At 44.5% G+C, this 21,080-nt stretch overlaps 1 protein-coding gene and 1 long non-coding RNA gene across 2 annotated transcripts in view; one reads left to right on the top strand and one right to left on the bottom strand.

Annotated features, from left to right (window-relative positions):
- Positions 1-11,744, top strand: part of LOC120398515 — a 41,876-nt gene extending 30,132 nt beyond the window's left edge. The window contains exon 3 of the long non-coding RNA XR_005594492.1: positions 11,574-11,744. This is a non-coding gene — a long non-coding RNA (uncharacterized LOC120398515). The remainder of the gene's footprint in view (positions 1-11,573) is intronic.
- The window catches only part of HECW1 (HECT, C2 and WW domain containing E3 ubiquitin protein ligase 1), a 451,523-nt gene extending 431,281 nt beyond the window's left edge, over positions 1-20,242 (bottom strand). Inside the window, exon 1 of the mRNA XM_039525998.1 lies at positions 20,134-20,242. The gene's annotated coding sequence lies outside the window, so the exon portion shown is untranslated. The remainder of the gene's footprint in view (positions 1-20,133) is intronic.
- Between the last annotated feature and the right edge of the window lie 838 nt (positions 20,243-21,080).

Genomic DNA, 21,080 nt, shown 5'->3' with positions numbered 1-21,080 from the left:
ACTAACTGGTCAGGCTTCTGTGTCAGCTATAGACTGACCACAGAATTTCCTTCTTAGAGAGGTACACGCGAGCTGCGTTCACTATAAGAACCTTTAATGTTCTGCCCTAAATCTGTTTAAATCTAAATGAGGTATGACACACAGCACCACCTAGTGGCAAAATATAATATAGTTTAGCATTACATTATGTCTCCCCCTTTAAGTTCTACATTCCTACCATTGACAAAATTTACACTATCACACAATCTTTGAAGTTCAGTATGGATAAGTCTGTTAAGTATCTCTGAATCGTACTGGTTTTCTGATTACATGACCCAGATGCATAACAATTTGGTCATCTGGCTGTCCATAAGTTACAACAACTGGTTATGGTCAGTTTGAAATCCTTGAGTCGTAGTCATCTTCTGCATCTGCCATCTGTAGAGGTGCCTTGGTTGACTGTTCTCTCTGTTGAACTCTCCACTATCAGTCTTGATCACATATGATCTTGGCACTATTTTTTTTTCACAACAGTTGGAGTTGTCCATTTTTTTCTCCATCCAGTTTGATATGAACAATGGTCACAAGGTTCTAGACCCATCTGTTCTTTAATTGTGTGACATATGTTATAAAAGTGTTCATAAGCTCTTTTAGCTTTTTATCTGATTTGGCTATTCTCTTCATGTCTAGCCATTTTGGAGATAGATTCCTTTCCCAAATTGGAACAGTAGTTCTGAGTGGTATTTCCATCAGGAGTTTTGCTGAACTATATTCAGTAGCCACTGCTGGGGCTGATCTGTAGCTCAGAAGAGGAAGGAATGGATCTTCCTGCTATAAGATTTCCTTGGCTGTCTGTCCAGCTCTCTCAGCCTCTCCCTTCACTTGTGAGTATGTGGGCTGCAAGTAATATGATCAAAATCATATTTCATTCTGAAGGACTTAAATTCTGTTGCCATTAATTGTGGTGCATTGTCCATCACAATTTATTGTTCTGGAATACCAAAATGAGTAAAAGTGCACTTTGGTTTCATGCTAACACCAAGACATGTTATGTCTTTCCAATTACTTTATTTCTATATGCCTGGAAAAAACAGTCCATGAGGACCAGGTAATATCTCTGAATGTGCATAAATCTGTAGCTAGTCTCTTCCAAGGGAGAGGTGTTGTTAAAAGTTTTTTGTGTTGTGTTGGTCTGCTAGTTCTACAATGGTTACATGCAAATACTTTATTTTTTATGTCTTTGCCGATGCCAAGCCAGGCCACCACTCTGACTGGTTGGCCTGCTCATGGCATTTAGTTAATCCTTGATATCCTTTATGGTGAGGTTTAGGATTTCTCCTCTCATTTTGATTGGCTTCACAATGCAGTTGCCTTTAATCATGAGTCCCTTTGACACACTTAATTGTTCATGTACCTCAAAGCAGTCTCTTGTCACTTTCATTGTGTTGTTTAGGTTCTTGTGCCAGGTTGCTGGGGCTGGTATAGTCTATTTTCTGACACTGGTCTGTACACGTCCACAGAATCCACATACACCTTTATGTCATCTTTGAGAGTATGGGTAATTGACTGCAATGCTGGGCTCCGTGACAGAGTGTCTGCTACTACCAGATATTTCCCAGGAATATATTAGCAATTGGGTTAAATTGCATTAACCTTATCAATAGATGTCGGCGTCTCAACGATGCTTGATCCAGGCCTTTTCCACTGATGAGGGTTACAAGTGGTTTATAGTCTGTTACTGTAAATAAGTCTAATCCACGCAGATATCTGTAAAAGGTGCTTGCCAGGCACTCCTTTTCAATCTGTGCATTTTTTCTGCTTCTGTGAGTGTGCAAGAGTCAAATGCAACTGGCTTCCACTCAGATTCATGTTTTGCAACAATACACCACCTAGGCCATTGCATCCGCACTGATCATAGTGAGTTTGTTCACATTGTAGTACTTGAGCTGTTGAAATTTTTTATCTTTTTGAAGGCAATGCCCCCATAGCCAAGGTGTGTTAGATTTCAGGGGAAAAAATTTTCACCAGACTAAAACACACACACAGAATATAAGTTTTAAACAAACAATTTAATACTGTACACAGCAATGATGATTGTGAAGCTTGGTTGAGGTGGTGAAGTCAGAGGTGGAAGAGGTTGGGATATTTCCCAGGGAATGCCTTACTGCTAAATGACGAACTTGCATTCGGCTGAGCTCTCAAGGGTTAACACATTGTTGTTAATGTAGCCTCACACTCTACAAGGCAGCACGAATGGAGGGAGGGGAGAAAGCAAGGCAGACAGAGACAGAGAGACACACACCCTGTATAAGAGAGAGATGCGCATTGCCCCTTTAAGTATGCTGACCCCATTCTAAGTACATTGCCTTTAAAGTTGAGACAGCAGCTGCGGCCAGCAAGCTCTCTCAGTCCTGAGCCCTGTCCTGTCCCCACCCTGCTCTGTATGGAGAAAGGGTAAGTGGGGGGGGGAAGAGTAAGGGGGAGGGGTACACCCTGACATTAGCACACCCCGTTACCTCCACAGTAAGCAGGAGGCTCCCGGGAGCAGCTCCAAGGCAGAAGGCAGGAGCAGCACATGACAGTGAGGGGAGGGACAGCTGAAGGGAACTTCAGGGAGCAGGGAGGTGATTGGGGGGCTGTTGGTCCACCCTGGTTCCAAGCCCCCACCTGGCTCCAATGGGCTGTTCTTTCTGCAAGCAGTGGACAAAGCAGGCGGCTGCCAAACAACGTTATAAGGGAGCATTACGCAACTTTAAACGAGCATGTTCCCTAATTGATCAGCAATGTAACAATGAAACAACGTTAACCGGGATGACTTTAAATGAGGAGTTACTGTATGTAGCTTGTATTTTATTCCATTACTTAAATTTACTTCCATTGTACCATACTGTTGCAAGTACCAGAGTCCTTTCTCCTGCATCAGAGTATATTTCATATTATAGTAAATTACCAGATTGGAGTTCAAATAAGAAACCTGTATTTTTCTTTAAGAAACAAAGAAAGCAGGCTGTGTCCATGTCCTGATTTAATTGTAGTTCTTTCAAATTAATACTTGCAGTAGAAGAAGCAACTTCAAAATGAATACATCAGAAGTTCATGAAATAACTATGGGCTTTTGGAAAAACACCATGAATGATTCATTGCTTTAGTTAAACTACTTATCGTTAGCAAGTGTGGCAGTGAAAATGGAGAGAGCAGCTGGTGCTGTAAAACCTTGGAGGAAAATGCAGAAGAGAAAGCAGCATTTGGTCTCTTGGGGTGAGAAACTTGACTGTAGCATTCCCTCCCTTAAGGATTCTACTTCTAAAGCTCAAGAAGAACATGCACTCTTCTGGGAATGTCTAACTCTGCTGGCTTTTGCAAAAGAAAAAACTTTTTAGTTTCATTTCAGCTAAATTGGAGAGTTTTTTAAAAATACATTTCCACTATATATTTTAACATACCGCCTGTGCATTCAGAGAGGGAAAAGCAATTACTCAGAAGCTGCTATGAACATTTGGAATATTGTGATTTTCAAAGCTACTAAATGTATGCTCAGAACCCAGACCTATTTGGAGAACAATAAATTAGATGCTATAAAATTGTACAGAGATGGTATCTTAGATCATTGCCACCCCATAACCAAAGACATTGTTCTTCTGCTCCTGAACATAAAGCAAGCCATTATTGTTAATCATTATTTCTGCCTGTGAAAGCTTATAAAAACATTATGTGGGCCCAATCCTGTTAGCAATCTGCATGCAGCTCTCACTGATCTCAATGAGAGTTGAACATAAGAAGCGCCTACATGATTGAGCCTTGTAGTTTATCACATCAATCAAAGAAACATCTTTTATTCATTTCTGAAGAGTATTAAATGTGACGAAAGGAAAAAAGGCTTTGCCTTTTTGTTTTTGCTTCTTTATAAAGTATGCCTAGGAGGATTTATAAAATAATATTTTCCCGCTTTGTTTCTTCCTTCCTTGGAAAGAGCAGAAACATCTTTTGTCATCCCTGTTTCTGCTGCAAGTTTCATGTGAAAGCTCCAGATAAATGGAAAAGAAAAATCTCAGCCCTTAACTGAAAAGTATGGGAAGTTTGATATTTAACAGAGATATATTTTCTTCTGTTTGTTTGTCAGGCATTTAAGGTCTGGTCTACACGGAGGGGCAGGGGGGAAAATTGATCTAAGATATGCCACTTCAGCTACGAGAATAGCATAGCTGAAGTTGACGTATCTTAGATTGACTTAGAATCATTTACTTCGCGTCCTCACGGCGCGGACTCGACAGCTGCCACTCCCCTGTCGACTTTGCTTCCATCTCTCGCCGAGCTGGAGTTCAGCAGTTGATGGGAGAGCGATCGGGGATCTATTTATCGCGTCTACACTACACACGATAAATCAATCCCCGATAGATCGATCGCTACCCACCAATCCGGCGGGTAGTGTAGACGTAGCCTTAGTTAACTAGGTGTTAAAGAATAGAACACCTAAAAGTCTAATTTTTGTTTTGCTTTGCATGTCAGTGTTAACTAAAGATGTTGTATATTGTGGACTTGATTATGCTCAGTTACACCACTGTAAATCCAGAGCAACTCCTATAAAATCAAATGGGTCTGGCAAATATTCAGGTTTAAAAGTAAATTGGGTAAAAATCTGATAATGGGAATGCAAATGACCAACTTGCCCAAATCCTGCCCTACTGATTCCAGTAACATCTATTTGATATATTAAGGTATAATGGACACAACATCTCTTGAGCGCAACAATAAGTCCATGGTAGCTAAAGTAATATTGGTAGAATAGTAATGTAGATTCAATCACTTATAGAAAGAATAAATATTAAAATGACAGTGTTGCCAAAACTTACTTATGTTATCAAAAAAACAAACACAAACCAACATGGGATCCCCTCCTCCCACAAATATTTTCCCCTAACCCCAAGATCAGGTCAGCGATTACCTCATTTCTCTTTCCAAATTACAACCTCTGAATTGACTATAATGTGTCTAGTGCATTCAGATAACATAAGTTGGGTCATGTCAAATACAGTATTTATCACCACTAGCTGGTAGAACAATTGACTCATCTTCCATTGGGACACCTGCAAAAAAGATAATTATTTCTAGTCTCAAGGTAATTCTGGTAAAGGGAAAAATCACTGACATATTCATACCTTTTAAAAAGATATATTTTTTAAAACCTGCATGTTACAGCACTCTGACAGTATATGTATCAAAGCCCTGCAATACTTAAACATCAAACTCAGAAAATCCAGTAATACTGTAGTCCATCTAATTATATTTAGAGGTCCCGTGCAAATTAGAACTCTCCATTAGTTAGTTCTAATATTTAAAGTTACATGACTTTTTTTTTGGTCACTGTAGGCATGCGTGGCCATCCATCCCTGTTAATCTCAGAGAGAGGCGATGTGACCTCACTCTCAGGTCCCTTGCTAGGCAAAGATTGATGTGGGATTAGCAGTCTCTAAGGCCCTGGCCCTCTAAGTGGGGCCAAGTGGCAGGCAGTCCAGGGCCCTGACTTAGGCAGGGAAAACACCCAGGGGCGGCTCCAGGCCCCAGCACGTCAAGCGCGTGCTTGGGGTGGCATGCCGCGGGGGGCGCTCTTCCGGTCGCTGGGAAGGCAGCAGGCGGCTCCAGTGAACGTCCCGCAGGCGTGCCTGCGGAGGGTCCGCTGGTCCCTCTGCAGGCACGCCTGCGGGAGGTCCACCGGAGCCGCGGGACCAGTGGACCCTCTGCAGGCACGCCTGCGGGAGGTCCACCGGAGCCGCGGGACTGGCGACCGGCAGAGCGCCCTCCGCGGCATGCCACTGTGCTTGGGGCGGTGAAATGTCTAGAGCCGCCCCTGAAAACACCAAACAGTCCACGGGCTCAGGCCCTTCACCAGGGCGGAGCAATAAACAGTTTGACATCCTAGCTCTGACAGACAGCAGACAAAACAGGCCTCTTGGCCTAAGTTGGGGAGGTTGCCACACCAGGGAGTAAGGGGGACCCAGGCCCACCTTACTTCACCGGGTCCCAGCCGATGGCCCTATCACTGGCAGTGTTCTGCCACTGGGTCAGCGGGGATCCACCTGAAACACACTGACCTGGATTCAGGCAAAACCCCCAACCAGACTATCGTCTAGTGTCACTGGGCTACTTCCTATGACCCCTTCATTCAGTACTTCAGTTCCATTGGTGTCCTCCATCTCCCCAGGGTAGATAGCCAGTGGCAGTCATAGCAGCTCTTCGACACCCTGGTCAGCCAGCAGCTCTGGCAAGCCCTCAGCACTGTATGGATCCTCTTCAGGCTCCAGCCCCAGCAGCGAGCAAGAGGCATCTGTCTCCTCCAGCAGCTCTAGCCCAACTGAGCTGCAAGGCCTGCCTTTTATACTTCCTGTCCCGCCTCTCTGCTTCCAGCAGGGTAGGCGTAGGTGTCCTGGCTCTGCCCACTATGCCCCCTCACTATAGTCACATAATACTTAGCCGAAGTTCCTGGTTGCTAGAAAACACTCTCTGATATTCAGACTCTTCACAAAACTTGTTACTGTAATGTTTTGTTTGATTGCATAGGTATAAAGTTGTAGATAGCAGCCCTGAACCCAGGAAATTATTTCATTAGAAGAAGAGCCAGCTTTAATGGTGATAAACTCACTGTCTAAAAGAATTGCACCACAACTATGAATAAGCATTTATCCAAGCTATAACTACCCATACAGTTAAATAAAAATTGTAAGACTATTTGAAATATATCTCTACTTATGTCACTGTCACAAACCAAGAAGGGTCAGAATAAAATAAAAAAGTACATTAAATTTGACAACATATTTTCTTACGTAACCAGTAAGGACTTGAAGTTAATGGAATTTCTGGTTCAAACATGGAAATCTAGATTAAACCCCACTTGTTTCCATAATTGTATGCTTGAGCTAAAAATCTGAAAACAAATATTTTAAGTGATTGGTAAAATTCACCCAGATGGTGGCACAAGATTTCCAGCAGTGGAATGTCTGCTTGGGGACTGCAGCAGCTCTCTCTGGTGAAAATCTCAAAGAAGACAAGCAGGAGTAGTGCCACTCTTTCATTAACAATGAGAGAGGTGGCAGGTAGGCAGAGTTGTAGGAAAGAGATCTTTACTAAGCATGATGTGTGGACTGTGCTAGATGTAGAGGCCTGCAAGTTTGAGCACAGTTGTCCTAGCTTATATTTCTGAGCCCTTGGTACTGCACCAAATGAGGTTCCCCCTCAAACCTCACACTTTTTTCTCAGTTTCACTTATCATATGACAGCCACTGGTGTCCCTTCTTAGATTAGTCACCATAGGGAGCAGCAGGCCAGATCCATTTTGGTCCTAGGGTGACCAGATGTCCCTATTTTATAGGGACAGTCCTGATTTTGGGGTCTTTTTCTTATATAGGCTCCTATTAACCCCCGTCCCGATTTTTCACACTTGCTGTCTGGTCACCCTATTTGGTCCTTATGTGCCAACCAGAATGAAGCTGGGCCACCACCTTTGGAGTTGCTAGTAGCTCATTTGATAATCATACCATAATGGCCTTTTACAGCCAATATGTTGTTAATAAGGCAAAGGAGATGGTGTCTGCACAGTTTAGAAGAGGAGCTGGTTTTTACAAGGACAAAATTGGATCCATTTAAAAAAACAGTCAATAGAATATCCTGGGAATTGGATTTAGCCCCAAAACAAGTGTACAGCTACAGTTAAAAATGGATGAAATCTGAAGAATCACTAGCAGCCGTGGATCTCTGTCCTGATTTGACCTTTCCACAGTATGTGCTGAGAGAGAGAGAGAGAGAGAGAGAAAAGTATGAGTAGTATGATCTGGTATATAGCATATTCCTTCCTACTTCAGCTTTGTAAGCAGGGTCTGTCATAAACAGATAGTTAAGGGTTAAGGTCTCTTTTACCTGTAAAGGGTTAACAAGCTCAGTAACCTGACGGACACCTGACCAGAGGACCAATCAAGGGACTAGATAATTTCAAATCTCTGTGGAGGGAAGTCTTTGTTTGTGTTCTTTGTTTGGGGGGTGTTCTCTCTTTGGATCTAAGAGGGGCCAGACGTATCTCCAGGCTCTCCAAGTTTCCTGAAGTAGTTCTTCTATTCAGTATAGTGAGTATTAGAAAGGCGGATTAGTCTTATAATTAATTTCTGTATTTGCAAATCTGTGTTGGCTGGAGAAATCTCTTTATTTCTGTTTGCTGTTACTTTTGATTATCCTGAGGAAAACGGGGGAGGGAAGTCTCTCCAGTTTTATAAGCTAGACCCTGTAATCTTTTCATCCTGGTGTTACAGAGATAGTGTACTTTCTTTCTTTCTTTTAATAAAATCTTTTCTTTTTGGAACCTGATTGATTTCTTCCCTTGTTTGGAATCTCAGGGGTAGAGGAGGAGGAGGGGGGAAAGAGAATCCCTCTTTGTTTGATTCAAGGAGTTTGAATCAAGGTGATCTCTCCCGATGGATAAGGGAGGGGGAGGTGGGGAAATGGGCTATTTCCCTTTGTGTTAAGACCCAAGGAGCTTGGATCTGTGTTCCCCAGGGAAAGTTTTGGGGGAACAGGGAGTGTGCTAGACACTGGAATTTATAGCTGGTGGCAGCGTACCAGATCTGAACTAGGATTTTAGTTTAGAGGAGTCCATGCAGGTCCCCATCTTGTGGACGCTAAAGTTCAAAGTGGGGAATAAACCCTTGACAGGGCCGGTGCAACCATTTAGGGCGCTGGGATTTGGGGGGCGCCATTTTCTTCGGCAGCGACCGTGGCGGCGTGCGCAGGGAGGAGGCGGGGCAGGGGTGAGCTGCTTCACTTCTCCCACCTCCCAGGCTTGCGGCGGCAATCAGCTTAGGCGCCACAAGCCTGGGAGGCGGGAGAAGTGAAGCAGCCACAGTGTGCTCAGGGTGCTCGTGCTCGTGCGCGGAGCAGGGGTGAGCTGGGTCAGGGGCATGCCTCAGGGTGGAGGGTGGGGAGCTGCCACAAGGGGGTCGCCTTAGGGCGGAGGGGGGGAGCTGTCACGGAGGGGGTGCCTCAGGGCAGGGACGGCGCGCAAGGTGGAAGTTTCGCCTAGGGCGTGAAACATCCTTGCACCGGCCCTGTTTGTAAGTGCAGCTTAAGGCCAGTGTTTTATTTTGGAGAAAATCCTGATCTATGAAGAGGACAAAGTTAAAGCTAGATGTCTGTGAGTGCTGCCTGTCTTAAAGTGAGCTCAAACCTGAATTCCCCTGCCTTGAATGTGAGAAGGGAAAGAGTGTTTGTACAGGATAATCTTGGCTGGTTGAGTCAGTCAATTAAAAAGTAGAAAGCTGCCAAAAAAGGCATTAGGATCTTTTATTACTTATAGATGTATACCTCACAGACGTGACAGGAAGATGTGCAAATAAACTCTACCGTTTTTCCCAAAGAGGGAGATACTTACAAAACTACACGATCACTGTTCTTGAAGTCAGTTATAAATTGTACCTAACCCAAACCCAGATTACATTCTAACTGATTACCTTTACCACCATGAGAGCTGAACAAATTATCACTGGCCCATAAATTATATTGAGCTCACCCAGCTGTCCATGAATTTGTCATTCATAAATATTTACCAAATAGTATAGATGAAGAGTTTTCAGCCAATGGGTGGTACATGAGCTGTTCACTCTGACTATTCACTAATAGTTATTTGTGGTAGGGCTGAACATTTGAGTCATAAGGCATGGTTTCCACTCCCCGACTGAATGAATTATTTTGTAAAACAGGAGAATAGATAACTAGTGAGAAATAGTGAAATGAAGAAGACTCTTGCTACACACAGTAATTTCCTTGTTTGTATGTCATTACAGACATTTGCATGAAGAACAGCCCAATCCCAAAACATTCATATAAACAAAAATCTAAGTGAAAAATTGTTTGTTGTTAATAAATAAATAAACAAATAAATAATAAATGGAACAAACATGGCAGATTCATAGATTTCAAAGGGATGATTATGCTCATCTAGTCAGACTCTTGCATAACACAAACCGTTGAGACTCACCCAGCAATTACTGCATGAAGCCTATTTCTATGTAAGCTATAGCATGTCTTGATTTAAAGACTTCAAATGATGGAGAAATGCTACCCACCCACCGCAATGGGTGGTGGAACCTGATGGGGCTGGAGGTGAAAGGGGATAGTCCCAGCAGTGAGAGGGGAGACACTCGCTGAGGGACACCGGGTAGCTCCTCCCCACCTTGGAAGTCTCTGACATCCATTAGCCAACTGGTGCTGATTGCCAGCATTCCCCAGATCCCAAGATTTAACCTGGAACAGGGGCCATGTGGAGCCTTTTTTGGCTCCATTCCAGCAGCACACCTTACCCACCCTCAACTAGGAATGGGAATCTGGCCTGACAGATGCAGTGGGTGTAGCTCATCACCCTTTGGGGGGGTCAGGCAAGATTTTTTTCTCCCATGGGGCAACTGGCAGAAGACCAGGGTTTTGTTTTGCTTTTTTGCCTTCCTTGCAGCACCTTCAAGCTGCAGTGGGTTAAGTAGGAAAGTGTTTAGTACCTAACTGAGGTACTTGGTATAGTGGTTAATTTGTTCCAACATGGTGGTCAGTTTCTAGTGTGATTAAAAGGATAAAATGAATGGTTCCCAGAGGTAAAAAGGCTGGGATTTTGCTGATGGGCCTTGGGCTCATGGGATAGGGTGAGACCTTGTCATCTTTGTGAGATGAGGTCAGATCTAGTGGCCTGCTGTCTCCACCCCAATGCTCCCTAACACCATAGTTAGGTCAGTCTCAAAGGAAAGTGTGCTGCTTGCTGAATCACTGCCTGCAGCAACCTGGGGTTTCCTTGGAGGTCACGGAGAACAAGCAATAACAACCAACTAGTAACATAGGACCATGGGTTCTTGACTACATGAGATACATGGATATATGGAAGTGACTTCTGGGGTAACATTTCTACTTCTGATGTCCTTGGTAAGCAAGTGACTCCACCTTAGACTACTTTAAACGTTAGTAAGTTGGTATAAGTAGGTGGAAACAGGGCCAGCTCCAGGCACCAGCTGAGGAAACATGTGCCTGGGGTGGCATATGCTAAGGGGCGGCATTCTGTCCATTCTTGGGGCGGCAGAGTCTGAGTGGCTTTTTTTTTGCTTCGGCAGTTCAGGCGGCCTTTTTTTTTTTTTTGCTTGGGGCAGCAAAAATGGTAGAGCCGGCCCTGGGTGGAAATGAGTGTTGGTGGCAGGGAACCCAACTTATATCAGCTTACATATTCCATCTGTATTTGCCCCAGTGAGATAAAAATCATCAACATGATGAAGCCAAAGGGAAAAAACAATTACATGACACCAAAACCAAGAAAGACACTCAAGTAATATGGCTTAGACAATGTTGGAAAAGCCCCAGATACAATGAACGTATTTATCACTTGGTATTTTTTGAAAATTCCTTTAATTTTGTCCAGTAAATATATCCCGCGCTGTTTCAGTCTTTGTTTGTTGCAGTATTCTTGAACAAAATTATTAGTAGCACTGCAGTAACATCCTTCCCCCACCCCCCAACATGCCAAACCAAGGTGACACATGAAGCCAGGTATGCATGTGGAATAATCTTTCACTCTCCTGTAGAGCAGAATGAGTTTGAAGGCCAAAATATACTACTTTTGCATCTGCTGAGAACAGCTGAATGAAGCAGTGCCAGAAGCTGATCCTGCACACGAAGAGTGGAAAGCTGTTTTGCAACATCTCCTGTAATCATATTTGGAAAGGATCAACTGAGAAGCATTGGAAATTGATGTCATAACACCAAGGAACATCGAATAAAAACAGACAGTGACAGAATCACAAGCTAAAAAGCGGGCTGGCATTTTGTCTTTGCTCTCACAGCTCTTGAATAATACTCTCATGCAGTGTAGATGCTACATATTTCTAGTAGGCAATCAGTTTATGACTAATATGAGAGAATCATAGCAATCACTCCTTACAGGTCATCTAGTTCATAATCTTGCCAATACAGGATTTCTTTTTCTAATGCTGTGTACAATCCAGTTTTAAATGACCGTCCTAAGCATTGGGCTTTTATTACTCCCTTAGAAGTCTATTTCACAGTTTTATGGATATCACTAGCAGGAAGACTCACTGATAACAGCTTTTACTTAATTTCATCCCCTCTCTCCTAGGTATATTACCTGTACCACTCTAAACCATTAATCTCCCTCCTTAATGAGTACGTCCTTCACGTACGGATACATAATATCTCATTACTCCCTTATCCATCTGCCCAAGCCATCATCTATATTTGCTGCTTTTAATTTTTCCTTATAAAATCCTTTAGTCTTTTCAAGTTCTATTTTGTTCTTCTTTAAAAATCCTCTAACTTATCAGCATATTTTTGATACTGAAGTAACAGAACTGAACATGGTATTCCAGGCATCGTCTCACCAGTCATATAGGGAGAATCCCCTTCCTAGTCAGTGATTCCCCTCCCCCCAACATTCCAAACTCACATCTAATTTAATGCCCACTTTCACCCTTATGTCTTTTTTAGCATCATAGACAGTCCAATAACTTTTAGCATGGAAGAAACTGTCATTAAATTTTGTGCCTAACTGTGAGTAAGTATCTCCCATATTTCAGCAAGTTGCACCAGCAATTTTCTCTTACAGCTGCAGCGTTGGATTTGGATAAGGTGAAAGACGGTGTTTTTGCTATAATGTTGACAAATCTGCAGATTGTAACATTGCATTGCATATACTTTTCATACCTAAAAAGCTGAGACACAATTTTGTGTACACCTTGCAGTTAGTCTATATTTGAAAGCAAAAACTACAAGTGTGGCTAAGGCAATTTTCAGACACCTGACTGTCAAAATTATTTCTGAACATATAGTTTCTAGGTTCCTGACTACCAATATCACCTCTATGACAAAGGCTGATGAAAGTTATTCTCTCAAGCTGGGTGTACAGATCTTATGAAATGCATATCCTGACCTCTGTAAGCAAAGAGTGATATCCTCACTTCAAGCTTGTTAAGTCTGCTGCAAGTAGAAATTGACTGCAAAATATTTTCTGTGAGTATTCACTCAAATTTAAAAGCAATTCATAGAATCATAGAATCTCAGGGTTGGAAGGGACCTCAGGAGGTCATCTAGTCCAACCCCCTGCTCAAAGCAGGACCAAACCCAACTAAATCATCCCAGCCAGGGCTTTGACAAGCCTGACCTTAAAAACCTCTAAGGAAGGAGATTCCACCACCTCCCTAGGTAACCCATTCCAATTCTTCACCACCCTACTAGTGAAAAAGTTTTTCCTAATATCCAACCTAAACCTCCCCCTCTGCAACTTGAGACCATTACTCCTTGTTCTGTCATCTTCTACCACTGAGAACAGTCTAGATCCATCCTCTTTGGAACCCCCTTTCAGGTAGTTGAAAGCAACTATCAAATCCCCCCTCATTCTTCTCTTCTGCAGACTAAACAATCCCATTAACTTTAGCTAGTAGAGTGATAAAATGCTCATGACAGTACCAAAGGCACTTTAACAAAATAAAAGAGTACATTTTAGTGGCAATTAATGTTTAATATTGTTTCTCTTGGGCACCTAAGACTGAGCCACAACCCAGACACACAAGCACATTTAAAATTATTGAATTGGTGTACATATATTAATTAAATATCATACCCTATTATCTCTGTATTAACATGGAGGCAATCCCTGAAATATCCAATGGGATACCAGAGAAGTCAATATTAAGTTCTAAAATTGAATATGAAGTTAAATTATTAGCATTATAAAGCTAAGACTGGAAAGAGACGTAAGTAATTATTTTTACTTGCTTTCTTCCTTGTTTATTAGGCACCACAGCAAAAAGTAGCCAACACTTTGGCCTTTTCCCAAGACTCCAATTCTCTGTATACAAATCCAGATCCAATCTTCATCTCTTTGCAGTAAGAGCAAAACTGGTAAGAACATATCCTTTAATTTAGTAGAGAAAGAAAAGGGAAGTACTCTAGCTGCAGATCTTGCTGTTCTCAACACGAGTTGCCCTCTGTCACAGATCCACAGGACCTGTGCTACACCCCAGCTTTTAAAAAGCTCCTTGAAGTTACCCCTTTTGTGTGCCAGACGCCCAAGGACTCCCATTCTTCCTTGAGGGTAGGCCATGCAGTCTCAATGCCTCAGAGGCTGAGCCTCTGGGCTCCAAAACTCCTATTTCAAATTGTGAGCTCTGCCCAGCAAGTCCAACTGAGATAGATTCTTGTTCAGGGACTTTCAATGCACCTCAGCAAGTATTTGCCGCCACATTAGGTAGCCTTTTCAAAACAGAGTAGGGTTTATTAGTCAACTGGAATACTGCATTAGGAAGTCCTTAGGTTAGTCTTGAGAAGCAAAAGCTAAGAGAGACCAGACTGGCTAACGTCAGGGCTCTACGCAGACACAGCACCACAGAATCCATTTTGACTCTGTCTCCCTTTTTGTCTCTGCCAGTCAGGTTCAGGTGAGAGCGTCTGTGTCTCTCCAAAGGCAGCTCAACCCCATCACTTGACACCTTTCGCCTTTGCTCTCTGGCTCAGGGCCTTTGCTTTGCTTCCCTGCAGAAAGGTGGGAGGAATCTTCTTCCTTTCGGCTGTTAGTCAAGTTAGTGAGAATGTCCTGGCCATTTGGGTTTCCATTGTGTTTCTGGACCGTCCATTGTTATGGGTTGGTTTCAGCTAGTCTTTTAATGACCGATTCATACCATCCCAGGCAATTATGTGACCCAACACATCATATCTCCTGCTCTGTCCCCAAACCAGCTTTTTAAACCACTCGCACTCCGTGCATAGCAATGCAAAGAACAGAGGGAAACTGAGGCATGTATAGGAATAAAATATTACCAAAAATCCCACTTTCATCAGACCCACCACTGAATGTTAACTCTGAACACATTTAGCCTTCCACATGGCTATTTTATTGATAGCTGATCTCCTTGGTTCACTTGCTCAGAAAACTGTCAAAGATTGCTTAGGTCAGAAAGGTAATCTTCAATGTGGTGCAAGTCAAAACATCTTCTGCTGTAATATCAGGAGAAAATGTATTTTCTTGGCCTTCTCTTTTTGGATAATATTGACTATGTTTACTTCATTGATATTACACTACATTTAGCGGTAAGTAGGCAGTTTTGAGTACTCATAGTCCATGCTGCTGCAGTAGATAATCAAAAGAGTTGTCTCATTCAAGATCAGACTACTTTCCCAGGCAGATATAGTGTCAGTTTTGTGGGCAGACATGAGAAGAGAAAGCTAATGGAACAAAGACTACTGACTGCTGGGAAACTATACAGGACATATTGACTTTAATCCAAACCACTGTTTGTTTATTATAGGCTAAATCCCGCAAGATGCCAAGCACCTTTTGAGATATATTGAGCACCTCAGCTCCTATTGAAATCCCCTATCAGAGGATTGTTCCTTTGGGAAGGAAGTTAGCAAGATTTAGCATTCCATGGATCCAACTGGGGGCAGGGAATAGCCCTCTTGGAATAGAATCATAGATTCACAGAATTGTAGGACTGGAAGGGTCCTTGAGAAGTCATCAAGTCCAGCCCCCTGTGGTAAAGCAGGACCAAGTAAATGTAGACCATCCCTGACTGGTGTTTGTCCAACCTGTTCTTAAAGACCTCCAGTGACGGGGATTCCACAACCTCCCTTGGAAGCCTGTTTGAATAAAGCACTTGATACCAGAGTGAGGCATCTGGTATGAAAAATTAAATAGTTTTAAAATAGTTTCACACCCGCCCCCCTAAATTCTATGGCTCCCAGGAGAGTCACACTGATCTCAGGACAGAGGAAGTGTTTGGGTCCAAAGCTGAACATTGTAGCTCAAGCTCATGTCTGTAAAGTATATCCAGAAGTGGTGGTAAGATGTTGAAATTTGAAGTCGCTTATGCTCAGATTCACTTAGCCTCCTTACACTCAGTTAGTGATGTGTAAGGGAGCCTATGGTGGTGTAACCTACAGACCCAGGATCTAGAAGCTGTTGTAAGAAAATGTAAGCTGTGGAACTCATTGCCAGAGGCTATTGTGAACAGGGCCGGCTCCAGGCACCAGTGATGGAAGCAGGTGCCTGGGGCGGTCAATGGAAAGGGGTGGCACTCCGTCCGTTATTGGGGCGGCACGTCCAGGTCTTCAGCGGCAATTTGGCGGCGGGTCCTTCACTCCCTGTCTTCCTCTTTGGCAGCACTTTGGCAGCAGCTCAATTGTTTTTTTGTTTGGTTTTTTTCCCCACCACTTGGGGCGGCAAAAAAGCTGGAGCTGGCCCTGATCGTGAACACCAAAAGTATAACTGGGTTCAAAAAATTAGATAAGTGCATGGAGGATAGGTTCATCAATGGCTGTTAGCAAAGATGGTCAGGGATGCAACCGCATGCTCTGGATGTCCCTGAACCTCTGACTGCCAGAAGCTGGGACTGGACAACAAAGGATTAAGTACTCAATAATTGCCCTGTAACGCTCCCTCACTCACCCCGGAGGAGGGGGGAGGTCCCTGGAGGGCTGCAATAGCGTGTCTCCAGGCTTGTCTCTGTTTACCTGAGTACTGGGCTTGCCAGGGTTCAGGCAGCCCATCCCCTGACAGTCTTAAGGGGCCGGCTATAGCCCGGGCAGGGCTCAGGCAGCCAACAAACAACACAATCTTAAGGGGGCTGGGGCTACTTCTCTTCAGAGTGAGAGCCCCTTGCAGAGGAACGAGGATCAGCCACCACGGGGAGGAGCAGGGGGACGTGGGCCCTCCCTACTCCACCACGTCCCAGCCCAGGGCCCTGGCAGGGGCAGAGTCAGCTGCCCCAGGGTCGGCAGGGATCCAGCCACAACACGCCGACACTGGGGGTCTGGGCTTTGCAGCCAGCCCTACGGCAGCTGCCCCTGGGCCACTTTCTGCCTCCCCTGGGTCGGGTACTCCTGCGTCCAGGCATTGTCCGGCTCCTCTGGGTAAATGGCAGCAGGCACTCCAGGCCACTCATCGTCCGCATGTGGGGCGCTGAAGGACATAAATTCACACCGTGTAGAGGTTAAGCATAGGAGTTTATTACACACAGCACTGGCGGAGTGTTACCTTGCTTATTAGGCTCAGAGACACTGTAAATTAATTGATTACAGTGGAATATATAGATTTTCCATGGGTGGGGGAAAGTGACGTGGTAGGCAGTTTCACACCCCGGGATAGGTTTTGCAGCAAGACAAGATAGCACGTTAGCCAATGGTTAAAAGGTTACATAATGTCTTCGCCCATGCTCTCAAGTTAGCAAGTTAACATTTAATTAATATTTGATAAAATGTTATTAGTATAAAATATATATGTTAAATTTTGATTTGGGGTCCATAGGAATGGAGCAACTCCTTTGATTGTTCAACGGGTACATTCCTAAGGGTTAAAGCAGAGAAACAGTGAAAGGACATGGCAATACAGATTGTCTCCTTTACGTCTTAAGGCAGGGCATTGGTCCCTTGGAAGGGAGGTGGAAGGATGCCATATCTTATATTGACATGTGCCAATTTTCATAAACTCAAGGTTGGATCTGTGGGAAGAACGTTCCCTACAGAAGAGACTGACACAATAGGAACAGGGATCCTTTGTTTAATCTGAAACATTGGATGAAACATAATTATTCAGTTATTGCTTCAACATCTGGCATTTCTACTGACCAAGCATATCTTAGCAAAGGCAATGTTATCTTGTTTACCCCAGCTTTTTTTTTAGCTAATTACTGTTTGCTAGGCCTTTGGTCTCTTGACCAAACTCTGGACTTTGGGTCTGAAAAAGAGCTGGCACAATCCATATACCAGGTTGTTATATAAAATGCACATGGATTTTAACCCTTCAGGCCTGGACCGGGCTAGGTGGGGGATCCGCCTCAAGCTGCTCCAGAACTAGCGGGATGTCCTTCTCCTCTGCAGGTTTTCCCCCGAATGGGCTGCGGGTCTGGTCTTTTATACTTTCGGCCCCACCCTTCTCCTTCCGGTGAGGGGTGGGGGAGGCTTAGGCTCCACCCTCCAAGGGGCGGGTAATGCTCCCTCACTCACCCTGGAGGAGGGAGGCCCGTCCGCCTCACTACATGCCCTTTTCTGTTTATTTCTTCTGAAGCAACTAGTGCTGCCCATTGTCAGAAGACAGGATACTGGGATGGATGGACTGCCCTAATATGGCCATTCTTATGTATTTGTTTTCTCCCAGCCTTGGGAGAAAAGGTCAGTCTTGTCAGTTTTGTTTTTAATTGCTTTGGGGTAGGGATTTTCTCATGCTACGTGTATATACAGTTTCTGGTACAATGTAGCCTGGGCTTGTTTGAGGTGTCTGAGTACTACTGTAATACAAGCAATACATAACACAACATTACTGCAGAGCTGCAAAATACATACTTATATGTACCCATTCACTATTTTGGCTATGCTGCTAATTACAACAGTGATCATCTTGTACAAAACTCTTTTGGATGAGAATAAATTAAATCCACATGTATTTTTAAATGGGGATAACATTAGATGTATCTCCACCAAAAATATTTTAACATGAAGTAAATTGTCGGAGAGCTGGAGAAGCCGTATTAGGAAAGATTTTCTATAATCAATAATTTAGGCATGTAGGATATAAAGGTCCCCATCCTGCAAGTTGTTCTGGACAGTTGCTTCTGTCTTCGCCCCAAAGAGCTTCATTGACTTTAATGGCGCTTCTGGCAGGCACATGTTCTGCCCACACAGAGCTCACTGCGGGATTAGGAGGCAAGGTCAGGTAGAAAGGCATGTGGAATCCAATACTTAAGTCAAGCTTCTTGCTATGGTGGGGGAAGAGAGTACAAGGGAATCATCACTCTCACACATGCACTTCCCACACTGGGACTGAGCACAATCCCCAAGTGAAAGAACTAAGCATCCTTTTGCCTTGAACAAGTGTAGCTGCTGTGGCAATTTCATTTTCAGCCTAAGGCAGACTTTGGAAAATCTTAGATAATGTCAAACTCATCTGCCCAAATTGATGTTGACATTAAGACTCCCTTTAGAAAGGTAAATATAAAACTGTAGAGAATCAAGAAGTCTAGGACCAAAAAATATCTGACATACTACAAAAATTATATTATGGTGCAGAATGTCCTCATTTCCACTCCCACCCACCAAATAAGATTGGAACATAACAGGAAGCCATTCTGAACCTGATCGCTTAAAAGGAGAGGGAGGAACTTCTGCTTTCGTGTGGGTGTGAGGCAAACCAAGAGGTCCTTCAGCTCCTCTCCTGCAGAGGCACAAAATCACAACCAGCAATACTATTCTAAAGCGTGGGAAGATTTAATAGTCTAAAGGCCAGATCCTCAGCTGGTGCAAATCAGTGTAGCTCCAAAAAAGTCATTCCTACAGTGTTTAGCACAAGCTGAGGATCTGGCCCTATACTGCCTGCTTCCAAAATACAATGCTAGTACCGCCCTCTGTGAAACGTTTGCATTTTACTTCATAGAAAAAAACACCCAGAAAGACTGGGGTAGCCTTTCTTGCTATGAAAAAGTGGAGTCAGAATGGAGAGGAGAAAAATCAAAACAGGGCTTATCCCCGAAAGAACATGCTAATGACACAGAGGAAGGCCTGGACCACTTCTTGTAAAATGGCTACATGCCCACTTGCTAGGAAAGACTGTCTTCTCTCACCGAGGTATTGACAAACAAGCAGAAACAATGACAGTTGTGTAATGGGTGGAGAGTGAGTATTATGATAGATTTTGGTGGTTGCCTCTGTGTACAAGTGAGTTGCCTCTCTTGCTTCTGCTTTGTTTGTGTAACCCTTCTGCCAGGTCTAGCCGGCAGCAACCAGGGCTGGGTTCAATATCTAGGGGTTCCTTTTGAACAATACAACAGAGAACTGGCTCAATTCTCCACCCAATAACCTAGCAAAAATTACACACCACCTCTGGGTGCCTCTGAGAGGCAATACTTCCCCACTTGCAAGCAGAGTCTGAGTGTAGAAAAGAAATTTTTAATGAAAGGAAGGAAGTCACCTGACATTAATAAGGGAAAATGCCACAAGCAGGATTCATAATCATAAATCTGTGAGCAGGATACCCACCCCAGAGTGCATGGGGCAGTGTCTTCTGCCTCATGTTCGTGAGTTCTACAACCAAGAGTTCTTTTTCTGCACCCTCACTCTGCTCCCTCACCAGACCCCACTCACAGTGGTTGTCTTTGGTCAGTGAGGACCCAGGGTTCAGAGGTGCATCTCTGTGAGTTCATCTCCCACCCGGGGAAGAAGGCATCTTTGTTGCTCCGCCATCTGAGCACTTGTGCAGGCTGGCCACCCTGCCAGCCACTTGTCCCTCACCAGCCACTCGTGCCTCTCTGCTGGCCACCTCGCCAGCCAACTGTCAGTCACCTTCTGCTGCCCCCTGCCTCTCTGCTGTCACCTCTTGTAGTGGGGCAGCTGCCCCCCTCCCTGAGAGTGTGGGCTGCAGCAGGCCAGTGTGCCTGCGCAGATGGGCAGCCAATCAGGGAAGGGCTTACAGAGAGCCAATCAGGGCTGTGATTGGAGACAGCCAATCAGGGCTCAGTTAAGCCATATATAAAGGCTGCCTAAGAGAGAAGGCAGGCAGTCTGTCCCAGGCCTTTGATAGGGGAAGGTCTGTCTCCAGAACTGGGAGACTAGCACCTGGGACAGTGCAGTGCTGGGCAGGCCTGGGGGAGCAGAAGGGAACTCCAGCCTGGTGTCTGCCAGGCTTCAGGCCCTGAGGGGAAGGGCCTAGCTGGTGCGAGGGGCCGAAGGGGAAGTGGCCCAGGGATGTGGACAGGTGGAGGGAGAGAAGGAGAGCAGGATGGCTACCACTAGAGGGTCCCTGGGTTGGGACCCAGAGTAGTGGGCGGGCCTGGGTCCCCCCCTTTCCTCCTTGCCTTACACCTGGCTGACAGGAGTGGCCGTCTAGGGCTGCACCAACCCCCTGCCAAGAGGGGTGTGACTTTGGGGGTGCCCACACTGGCTGGGGTGTAGAGAGACAGGTGATTGATGCCCCCTGGAAGGGGGTGAGGGTGGACTAAGGGGCACTGCTGGAGGACAGTGGCTCGAAGAGGATGCCGCAAGTTGGGAGCAATGGGGGTCCACACACCAACTGAGGGTGAGACAATGGATGG

Source organism: Mauremys reevesii, linkage group 2 (assembly GCF_016161935.1).
Source record: "Mauremys reevesii isolate NIE-2019 linkage group 2, ASM1616193v1, whole genome shotgun sequence".
NCBI lineage: Eukaryota > Metazoa > Chordata > Testudines > Geoemydidae > Mauremys > Mauremys reevesii.
Note: the sequence above shows the minus strand (reverse complement) of the source record. Positions and strands in the feature narration are given on the sequence as shown.